Genomic DNA, 12,474 nt, shown 5'->3' on the forward strand with positions numbered 1-12,474 from the left:
TTTTTAGATGATTAAACGCTGATTGTAATTGTCAAGATACGAAAGGATATTTAAGATGAAATCAAATTACAAAGAATGTTTAAGATTAAATCAAGTGGCAACTTGAAGAATTATTTAATTGTAGTAGGTATAACTTATTAACGATTTTTTTAAGTCAAAAGGCGTTGTAATTAATATTTCCTACTCTTTTAATACTTTTTAATTGTCCAATGATAGTAGTCCAATAGTCCAATAGTTCAACCAAGACTAGTATATTATAAGGAAATAGTCATAACGGATATAGGACCAGTTAGCTAGGATTTGGTTAGTATAGTTTTAAAGTTTTACGTAGTTAATTAATAAGTTACTAATCAATTTTATTTTGTTCATTAGTTTCTTCATTATGCCACTTGTCAAATCTTGACTTGGATTCTGATCGGTCAAAATCCGAATATGGAATTGAGTTTGAATGAAGATAATTGTTCTTTGGTGAACGGATACGTATACATGTGGATTTGAGCAGTATTGTTAATGACTGCTGAATCTGAATTGAAGAATGTACAGTGTAACTTATTAATGTGAAATCTAAATATTCTTCGAATACTACCTACCCATTAAAATATTTTCACCATTAACAGTTTGCACGAAAGGATTTTTAATTACAATCTTTATGAAAACATATATACATATATATTTTCTTCAGATGTAATCATGGATTTAATGAGTTAATATGATATTAAACTCATATGATTTTCGGTTTGAGCTAGAATAAGTAATCTCTAAAACTTTTAGAAACCACATATTCTTCGCAGAATATTTCTTCAATGAAGTTATGGATCAATACTGCATCGTTCATTGTTGTTGGTACTCCTTGGTATCTATGGTGCGTATGATGTTGATGTTCGTGGAACAGATTGTGAAATTGAGGCTTGGGATGTGGATGTTGAGGCTTGTGTTGTTGGTGGTATTGGTGCTATTGGTGCTGATGCTGGTGGCGCTGTTGATGTCGGTGATGTTGCTGAAGCTGGTAATTTTTGCACCATAATTTCCAAAGCCACTACTCGAGCGCGAAGCTCGTTGACTTCTTCTACTAACCCTGGTTGGTTATCAGTGTGAGGTGGAGGTTGGATATCTTCTCTAGTTCCGTTAATGGTAGCCTCAAGACAAAAAATTCTCGCAAAGAGGGTATAAACAGTGTTGCAAACAGGTTCGCCAGTGAGCGGGTCGAGTACTCCGATGTTAGGCGGTAGATTCGGCTCATGATATGGAGTACCTTCTTCCCTTCTCCATAGGGTGAGTATGTCGCGAACCCAGCCCCATTTTCTCCAGTAATCACGGTAGTTGATCGGTTGGTGCGCTCCCGTCACGCTGTCTTCGGAGTCAGATGAACTTGGTCGATTCGTAGAGGCCATCTTACGCGATCACAGAAAAGATTTTTGGTATGAAACGTTTAGTGACAGCAAATGATAGTTGGATGGTACTCTCAATGCATAATATGCATAGATATATATATAGTACCAGGATCCCTTAAATTACGGAGAAATTTACGGAAGATATCAGGCAAAGTTTACCGTAATAGATACGCTAAGATATAAATTAGCAGATACGCTAAGATATAAATTTTGTCTATACACTATTCAGGCAATCAATGCAGTAAGATATGTCTAAACTAAGAATGATAAGCAGATGATTTCCTAAGGATGATAAGTAGGTAATTTTCGACACTAAATGATAAGCAAAACTTTTGACATGCAGACACGGTAGAAGTCCAGACTCACTAATGCGTCTAAACAACTATCAGTTAGACACACTAATGCAAGACCTGGTTCGCTAAGACCACCGCTCTGATACCACCTGTAGAGACCCGTCCTAATCCATCTGGACGAATACATTACATTTGGTTACATCGCGAGGTACTTGACCTCTATATGATACATTTTACTAACATTGCATTCGTTTTTAAAAAACAAACTTTCATTTCATCGAAAGTTGACGGCATGCATACCATTTCATAATATATCCAACTATAATTGATTTAATAATAATCTTGATGAACTCAACGACTCGAATGCAACGTCTTTTGAAATATGTCATGAATGACTCCAAGTAATATCTCTAAAATGAGCAAATGCACAGCGGAAGATTTCTTTCATATTTGAGAATAAACATGCTTAAAAGTGTCAACCAAAAGGTTGGTGAGTTCATAGGTTTATCGTAAACAATAAAATTCATCATTTTAATAGACCACCAGATTTAATATTCCCATTTCCCATAACCATTATGCATAAATTCATTCATATGAATTGAACACCTGGTAATCGACCTTAACAAATTGCATATAGAATATCCTCATCATTCCGGGACAACTTCGGACATGATAAATTCGCCATCATTCCGGGAAAACTTCGGACATGATAAATTCGCCATCATTCCGGGAAAACTTCGGACATGATAAAAAGGGCACATTCGATTTCGATAATTCAACCATAGAATGTAATTTCGATTACTTGTCTATTTCGTAAAATAGTTATAAAAGTATTTCATGTATTCGCAGTTCAAAATATATTTCAAAAACATTTAACAAAACAGTTATAAAAAAAGCGCATGTATTCTCAGTCCCAAAAATGTAAAGAGTAAAAGGGAATCAAATGAACTCACCTATTGTATTTCGTAGTAAAAATACATATAACGTCATTGAACAAGTGTAAGGTTGGCCTCGGATTCACGAACCTATATCATTTGTATATACGTTAAAACATATACTTGTAATTGAACAAATATATATATTATTATTAGTGATATAGTTTTTATATTAATAACTTATATACTTCATTATTTAATTAAATGTATTCATTTTATATGTTTTAATACATAAGGTGTTAATATAGTTTATTTATGTGTATTAAGTATATGTTTATATAAATATCATTTGTTTCTTAAATTATTGATTATACTAAGATAATGATATTAATACCATTAGATTTAATAATAATAATAATAATAATAATAATAATAATAATAATAATAATAATAATAATAATAATAATACAAGGAATGATAATTTTTTATGTAAAGTGCTAATTTTAATAATACTTATGATGTTAGTAATTATGATACTACTAATAATATTCTTAGTAATAATAGTAATTTTTAATAAGATGATAGATTTAAAAATAATGATACTTTTAGTTTTAATGATAACTATAATAATGCTAATATTAATAATAACTATAAAATAATCATTTTCACTACTAGTGATATTAATTTTAGTAATAGTTCATTAAGAATGATACTCATAATAATAACTATGATTAGGTTAATAATAATACTTATATAAATATTAATAATACTACTTACTTTAATATTACTACTAATACTTATAATCACAAAATGATATTAATACTAATAATAATAGTCATATTACGTATAACTTTGGTAATAATTATAATACTAATAATAATAACAATAGTTACTAATAATAATAATAATAATAATAATAATAATAATAATAATAATAATAATAATAATAATAATAACAATATTAATATTAATACTAATACTTAATAAATACATAACAATAATAATAAGTATATTACTAATAACAATAACAATAATAATAGAAGTAATAATAATAATAATAATAATAATAATAATAATAATAATAATAATAATAATAATAATAATAATAATAATAATAATAATAATAGGGAACTACCTCAAAGAATAAGTTCCAAAAATATGTGACCTTGCCCGGGCTCGAACCCGAGACCTCTCAAGTAAATCAAACACCCCTAACCACTGAACTACTAATTCATTTCCTATTCTAATAATCTCCTTAAATTTATTAAACCCATTTAAGGGTGTTGTCTTATGTTTTCTAAAACTTCAAGCAGTAACATTCAATCATCATCATCAATATATCATCTTCATCAACGTTTGTGTAATTTCAATCATCATCAGCATTTTATGTCACACATCGACATACATACATCGAAACATCATCTTCACTAATTAGCTTCACATAAGATCACAATCATAATTATAATCATAATCACACCTTATCATCCTCATTTTCCTAACATCATCGAATTATCACAAACATCACTAACCTAACTATTATATTGAATCACCAATATTACCTTAACGTCATCGTACTCGGATCATCATCATGTCATCATACAATTGTTAACATCATCATCCATGTTTCATCTATCATAATCACAATCTTAATCCTATCATTATCATGAACTTATTATCATCGTCATCATCATTATTAAGATCGTGTTCCATATGACCACGATCAAACATACCACTCCATCATCTTTTTCATTATTTTGATCCAACAGAAATGCAAGTCACGGCCCAATGACTAGATTATCTAAACCCAACAGATATTCAGCCCAACAGAAATATGTGTAGTGGCCCAGCAATCATATTCGATCCAAAAGCAAAAAAATAAGAAGATAGGATTCGGTATACAATTGCTTTCACAGAACTTTCTGGCCGACAAAATTAAAGAACATATAGCAGGTATCCTATGTATTTATTATCCTTTTTTTTTTAAACGGGAGTTAATGGAGGACTTAGTGGGTGTCGCCAATATGAGAAGCATATAACAATCATCCACTTGCATGTTTACTTTGATAAAGCTTCCTTAATATTCTATATGTATCGAGTTTTTAAAAAGGCTGGAAAATCATACTTTATTTGGGGGTAAAACGTCGGCCAACATAAAAAGAATTACGCAGTAGCAGTTCAATCAGCAATGATATTCGATGAAGTGGCTGTGGTGTCCAAAACAACAATATATAACGGAAAACAAAAGGAAGAGAAGGCTTGCGGTGTAGTGGTGTTATGGTGGTTTAATGGTTATCGAGCAATCGGATAAGAAACAGGTACACATATCAGTTGTTCAGATGTATTAAAGGTTATTGTGTTGATGATCTGATGTAGATGGTGATGTTCGGTTTTCATGTTGATCGACTAGAAATCATGAAGGGTTGTGATGGTGGGTTTATAAAGTAATCAGAAATATAAAGCTAGTAATAGGTTTAGATGTTTGATGATTGTGGTGGTAGAGGTGATAGTTTCATGTGTTGATTCATGATGGGTAACTCAGGTGGTTGTTTTGGGTGATAGTTGTGATGAGGATAGGGTGATGGTATGGTTTGTGAGGGTGACCGGAGGAGATGAAGGGTGGCGGTTTCAAGTGGGTCTTGTGTTGTGTAAATGTATAGATATATACATAATAGAAGTTCTATGATCAAGATGATGGTGGTTTCGATGGTTGATGGATTCAGTTGTGATGATGATTCGATCAAGAAGAGAAAGAGAAAACAAAGTGGTGGGTTTGTTTTGGTTAGTTGTGGTAGTAGTAATCTCGAGCTAGAATGTGCACGAGTAAACAGAAAAGAGAAAAAAAATATAACTGATAGGGATGGATACTTGCAGATATGAATGATATTGAGAATGATAAAGTTGAATGATTAAACTTTAGATCATGAGGTGATCAATTTGTTTGTAATGCCATTTGATTTGAACTGCTTCACGAAAATGGAGACAGGATAATCAATCAGATACTTAAAATAACTAATTAGATATCTAAATTCAACAATTCGTACACTTGATACATTTAAGTAATGAATTTTAGTGATAAAAACAAAATCAATTACAGTTTGAGTGTGATGTAAATCTGAATTTAGGATCCTATGAGTAAAATACGTATTCATCTATAATTATATACATATATATTAGATATATATTTTTCCGTATATATGTATTTATATATTTATGTCTATATATATATATATATATATATATATATATATATATATATATATATATATATATATATATATATATATATATATATATAACTGTATTTTATATCTAAATATGTATTTGTGTATAAATATCTGTATATTTTTATATATGTATATGTATTTCTATATATATTAGTATAAATATATCTGATTCTTATATTTTGTTAATTAATAAATGTAAATATATTAATACAATTAATAATACTAATAATAATATTGTTAGTTGTGATGACCCGGAAATTTCTGACCAAATTTAAACTTAATCTTTAACGTTTCTGACACGATAAGTAAAGTCTATGAAGTTGAATCTCAAAATTTTAAACTATTCAAATACCCTTCGATTGTTCTCAAAGATTCGCGAACCATAATATGTAAATAGATACATATATATACTATAACTTGAAAACGTAACAAAGTTTTAATTGCATGATACCGTACATTAAACTTATTGGTTTATATATCTATTTGAATATATATGATTTCAAGTTATTTAGTAAACGATAGTAACATTCGTTTATTGATTCGATTGATATTTAGATAAGTTAACTAAAGCGTTTAAGATGAACCAGTAAAACACTAATTTGCTACAGTGTTTTCAAATTGCCACATTACTCAAAATGCTACAGTGTTTTCGAAAATCACTATTTGCCACAGTGAAATTGACTTTGCTACAGTGAATTGCTACAGTAAAAATTGACTTTGCTACAGTAACTTTGCTACAGTAAAACACTATTTTAAAATGTATTTTAACAATTAACGAGACGATGATTTATAGAAGTAATTGACCAAAACACTCAAATGTATAAGTTATACCTCAAGTGGTATAGTTTATGGATGATTTAAGGCTATATTTTAACAAAGGTACGAGTCACGAAATGTAAAATGCAAGTTTTCTCAGCGTACGAAAGGACATTTGAGAAACCGGAATCGGGACATAAGTCGAATGATGACGTACGGCTTATCGGAACTAAAATTACAAATCAACTATGCATGTAAATTTAATATAATATATAATTAATTATTTAAATTATATATATTATATATTTATTTATCATGTCGACAAACAAATGGACAAATGATTCTGAGCTGTAAATTGAGGCCATGCGATCGCATGGCCATCATGCCCAAAATCCATGCGATCGCATGGGGCAAAATTATTGGCCTGGTACTATAAATTCTCGAATTCGGCCAGAGTTAAACACACGCACATATATTATTTTTACTCCGTATTTATTTATTTTATTATTATTATTATTATTATTATTATTATTATTATTATTATTATTATTATTATTATTATTATTATTATTAATAAGATTATTATTAATCTTATTATTTTTATTATTAGTGTTATTATTTTTGCGATACAAAAATAATAATGTACATAAAATATTACGACGGAGTGCTATCCAAGTAATTTTCAAAACGAGTTTCCAAGCGAGCTAGAGCTAAGGAAAATATGGGTTATTACCAAGGAGGTTATGGGTAATGTTCGGGGGTATTTTTGTGAAGCAAACCTCGTGTTTATCATCTCCGATGCGTCTACGTGCTTTCCTGCAATATTGTATATCAATATTAACTGTGAGTTTCATATGATCCCTTTTACTCTCTACATTTTTGGGCTGAGAACACATGCAAATGCTTTATAAACTGATTTACAATATTTATATGCGTGAGTTTCATTGCTCCCTTTTTAATTGCTTTTGCAATATATATTTTTGGGCTGAGAATACATGCAATTTATTTTAAACGCAATGGATACAAGTACATACTTAATTCTACACCGAGTTTGAACCGAAAATCCCTTAGCTTTGGTAACTAGTAACTGCCAGTTATAAGAATTGGTGGGCGCGAGTAGTAGTATATGGATCCATAGGGTTTGACATCCCCGTCTGTTCCAGGTATAGAAAGAAACTCTAGCCTGAACTATAAAACAGACGTATGCTATTTGAAGTTAGTACACGTTGGATTGCGTGTATTGTACATGTTGGTTGCATGTATGTTAAAACAGGGGTACTTATTATATATACGTTAAAGTTTAGTTACCAGGGTGCTCAATTTTATAGAATATTTTGATAAACGTTTCTGGATGAAACAACTGAAATCTTGTTATCCACTTTTATATGCAGATTATGCGAAACACTAAAACTATGAACTCACCAACCTTTGTGTTGACACTTGTTAGCATGTTTATTCTCAGGTTCCCTAGAAGTCTTCCGCTGTTTGCTTATATGATAGACAAGCTATGTGCATGGAGTCTTACATGGCATATTTTTCAAGAAAACGTTGCATTCACCAATTCATCACCATGTACCTTATTTAGACTGCATTGTCAACGGAAGTACTGTTGTAAACTATTATATAAGGTGATTGTTTATATGTAGAAATCATCAGATGTCGAAAACCTTTGATTTAATATTCATTTATGGTGTGCCTTTTCCAAAGAATGCAATGTTTATAAAACGTATCATATAGAGGTCAAATACCTCGCAATGAAATCAATGAATGACGTATTCGGCCAAATGGATTTGGAGCGATCATCACATTAGTGTTATTGACAAAGTGGCTAGTAATACTAAATGATAATATGATAATATCAATAATAATAATATTCATTTTTGTAATTATAATAATAATAAAAATAATATTTACTACTTGTGTTAGTAACAATATCAATAATAATACTACTAAAAAAATGATATTACTAATAATAATAATAATAATTCTTAATGTCAATACTTAATAATAAAATTTCTTAATTCAAATGTTTAAATGTTATTATTTTTGATTATTATATTTATACATTTATATATGTATACACCTGTACATATTTATTAATAAATAATTGTTCGTGAATCGTCGAGAATTGTCAAAGGTCAAATGAATACATGAAAACAAATTTAAAATTTTTGTGACTCCAACATTACAGATATTGCTTATCGTGTCGGAAACATAAATTATGCAAAGATTAAGTTTAAATTTGGTCGGAAATTTTTGGGTCGTCACACAAGATAATATTGTTCGTGAAAAATGTTAACCTTTTTTTTCTTTTTTTTTCATGTTTTGTGAAGTAAAATTTAGCCCGATTTAGAGGGAAGTAACCAATCGGGGGGAAGCGGGGGGAAGCAAAAACTTTTTTTTTGTTTTCGTTTTTTGAAAAAACTTTGTTCACGAACATTATAGATGGGATGAAAATATGAACATTTAGTAGAGACACTTTGTGATAAATGTTTTTATTTTGGCGGAAAACGCTCGAAGAAGTAATATATAACAATTATCGTGTTTTTCAAGCGTATGTTGAGGTTTTAGCTATTGGAGTTTAGATATTAGGGTTTATAGGGTTTAAATATTAGGGTTTAGAAATTTAGGGTTTAGGGTTTAGATTTAGGATTTAGATTGAGTTTTTAACACGAACGGTTTAGACCCAAAACACCAAACCCTAAACCCTAAACTTTAAATCGGGCTAAATTTTACTTCACAAAACATGAAGAAAAAAAACGTTCATATTTTTCACGAACAATATTATCTTGAATGTTATTTTTGTCGATCGTTTTTCCGCCTAAATAATAACATTCATCACGAAGTATCTCTTCTAAATGTACATATTTTCGTGTGATCTTGATGCCGGAAAAAAAAATTCCAAAAAAAACGAAAAAAAAAAATTTGTTTCCCCCCGATTGGTTACTTCCCCATTGATCCTGCCCCCTATATATATATATATATATATATATATATATATATATATATATATATATATATATATATATATATATATACATTATTATAAAGCGCATGCCAATAATCCTACATGTTATTCTCTCAATTAATCTGAATTAAACTTGCATACGTGTCAACGTGTCAAATTTTCAATTAAACCGAATTAAATAATCTTATGTGTCATTATCCTAATTAAGGAGATTATTACCTTTACCATTTTAAACTATTAAAAAGTTAATTTATATATAAACTAAATCAAAACGTTGAATCATATACTTTATATAAGTAAAAATAAATAAATCGTGATAAATAAAAACAAAATAATAAAGCAATATAAAAGTTAATTTAAAGAAAATTACACTTTATATCCTCCGTATGCATCCCTTCCTTAAGTATTGCTATTAAATTTATTAGACCGATTTTGTTTAATAAAACATATAAAAATATATCTTTTGAAACTATCCATAAAATATATTTTTTGGAAACTATCCATAGTTACCTTAAATCATTATCCTTACCTTTTAAATTCTTATCCTCTTTCTACACATATACAGTAACTTTTTTAATCTATATAGGTGCCGAATCAAATACGTTTTCTTGATCAGTAAGAGATTAACTAATAAGTTATCTTGTATTGTAGATTTGTAGTTATGGATATATTATTTTGATTAGTAAGAGATTAACTATAAATTATCATGTACTGTAGATTTGTAGTTATGGATATATCTAATGTGGCTTGCTTTGAATAATTATTTTTTATTTAATTTTACGTACATATATATATGAATTAGGTAAAAAAACTCTTTAACAATATTTAATGATACTCCTTCCTGATATTGATTGTATGACTTTTATTTTAACAGGATGTGTAAGTTATGAAGTAATAAATTTAGAGGTAGTTGATTTTAATATTCAATGACACTATAACAATTTTAAAATCTTAATCTGCAACGAACTTCACCAAAATATGTACTTCTACTTTTGTTATATATTCAACGGTTGCGAATTGTATTATTAGAACTTCCGTTCAACGAACGAACTCATAACATTGCAACGAACTTCACCATGATATGTACTTCATTCAACAATTGTGAAATCATATTCTTTTTTTTTTTATTTGAAAAGCTTGCGAAATCATATTCTTGGAACTTTCTTGCAACGTACGGGCTCATAAAGTGCAACGAGCTTTACCATTTATGCTTTTATTATATACTCCGTATTCAACAGTTACGAAATCATATTTTTAGAACTTCCGTCCAACGGACGGGTACGGGCTCATAAAACTAGTATATATATATTACACATGATTGTATATCCTTTTAATCTAGAATATGAGATTCTCAGTTATACATGATTCAAATCCATCCTAACCATCCCAAATTAGTTTAGTGTTTGGGGTTTTGATACCCGCATAAGAGGTCTCTACTTTAACCTCAAGACGAAAAATGGTCTCGGTTACTCCGCAAACTTTTGGGTTGATCAGAACGGGAAAAACTTTGTATTTTAATCTTTTTGGTATGCACTACATAGTATTGTTTAGTCTAAAAGTGAATAAAATTGATGAAACATAAGAATGAGTTCCTAGCGTCGTCTAATTTCTTGATAGTATTTAATATCTTTTTGATGCATTCTTCACAATGTAAATCAACCTTCAGTTCTGCCACCTCTTTAAATAAAAAACAACATATCACAAATAATTAACACCATTAAAGATGTCTAAAATGAAGAAATGTGTGGTAAAAAACTCACATTAGCCATTGAAGTTGTAGATGTAAGGGTGCAATTCAAACATTGGTCATGAGACAAAACAAATGTATATATATAAATTCCGTGGGTGGAGAAATCTACACGTAAGTGGAGAATCGACTTTTCTTCTATTCTAGGGTTGAGAAAGGATTGTCTATGTTTCACCTCCCCATACATCGCACGTGCGGGATTGAGTATTGTTGTTGTTATTGTAGTCTAAGGGGAACTCCCTATACTTACCAATTGTTCATGTACTTATAATATTTAGACGACGCTTTTTAAATGGTGGAATATTTGTTGGATCGTGCCATCATCTATTTTGGAATTCTCATTAGATTGGTTTAATGGCATGTTTATTAAGGGTGATAAATTTTGGAGGCTAATCGGACCGGCGACAATTTGGCAATCTGGATTGCTAAAAATGGGGTGGTGTTTAACGGGGCGTATGCATGTTAGGCAGTTGTTGTTAGTCGGATAAAGATCAAAGTGTTTCAATGGCTAGTGAATGCTCGAATGTGTGAAAGTCATCAAGTCTATGTATGGGATAGTCATCCATGGTTACTGTTGTGATAATAGATCGAGTACTTCAGAGTCTAAGTTCAAGAGGTGTTTCGTTTTTAGTAAGGCTGTTGGTTTGCAAGTATGCAAATATGTATGTTACTATGGTTTTAATTGACAATGTAAAATAAATATGTATGTTAGTATGGTTTTAATTGACAATGTAAAATGTAATGGTCAAAGTAGTCATGTTGGTTTTATTTATCAAGGGGTCATGAAATTGTAAGTCCAGCTTGAGATGTCTTGTACCTAATGATTTCTCACTATTTGGTGAATATCTATGTACATTTAATTCTGTTTTTTTGTCAAAAAAACAAGAAGAGAAAAAGTGAGGTCTTAAGTGGTTTAGTTAAGTAAATGGTGATTTTTTCAATAGTATTTTTTTTTTTTTAATTTTTTTCTACTTTCTCCATCCCATATTTATTGTTATCAGACAAAAAATATATAGTTCTTTTTTAAAAGAATTACCACTGTAATTTTATTTATTTATGGAGAGTTAACAATTAATTTGATATTTAAATAACAAGGAATAATAAAATAGGGGAATGATGAAGTATCTTTATTCTTCAGATTTATATTTGTGTTATTTCGAAAAAGATAAAAATAAAATAAAACTCAGTGCATTTATACCTAATCCTTTAAAAAGGCAAAC

Source organism: Rutidosis leptorrhynchoides, chromosome 9 (assembly GCF_046630445.1).
Source record: "Rutidosis leptorrhynchoides isolate AG116_Rl617_1_P2 chromosome 9, CSIRO_AGI_Rlap_v1, whole genome shotgun sequence".
NCBI classification, from domain to species: domain Eukaryota; kingdom Viridiplantae; phylum Streptophyta; class Magnoliopsida; order Asterales; family Asteraceae; genus Rutidosis; species Rutidosis leptorrhynchoides.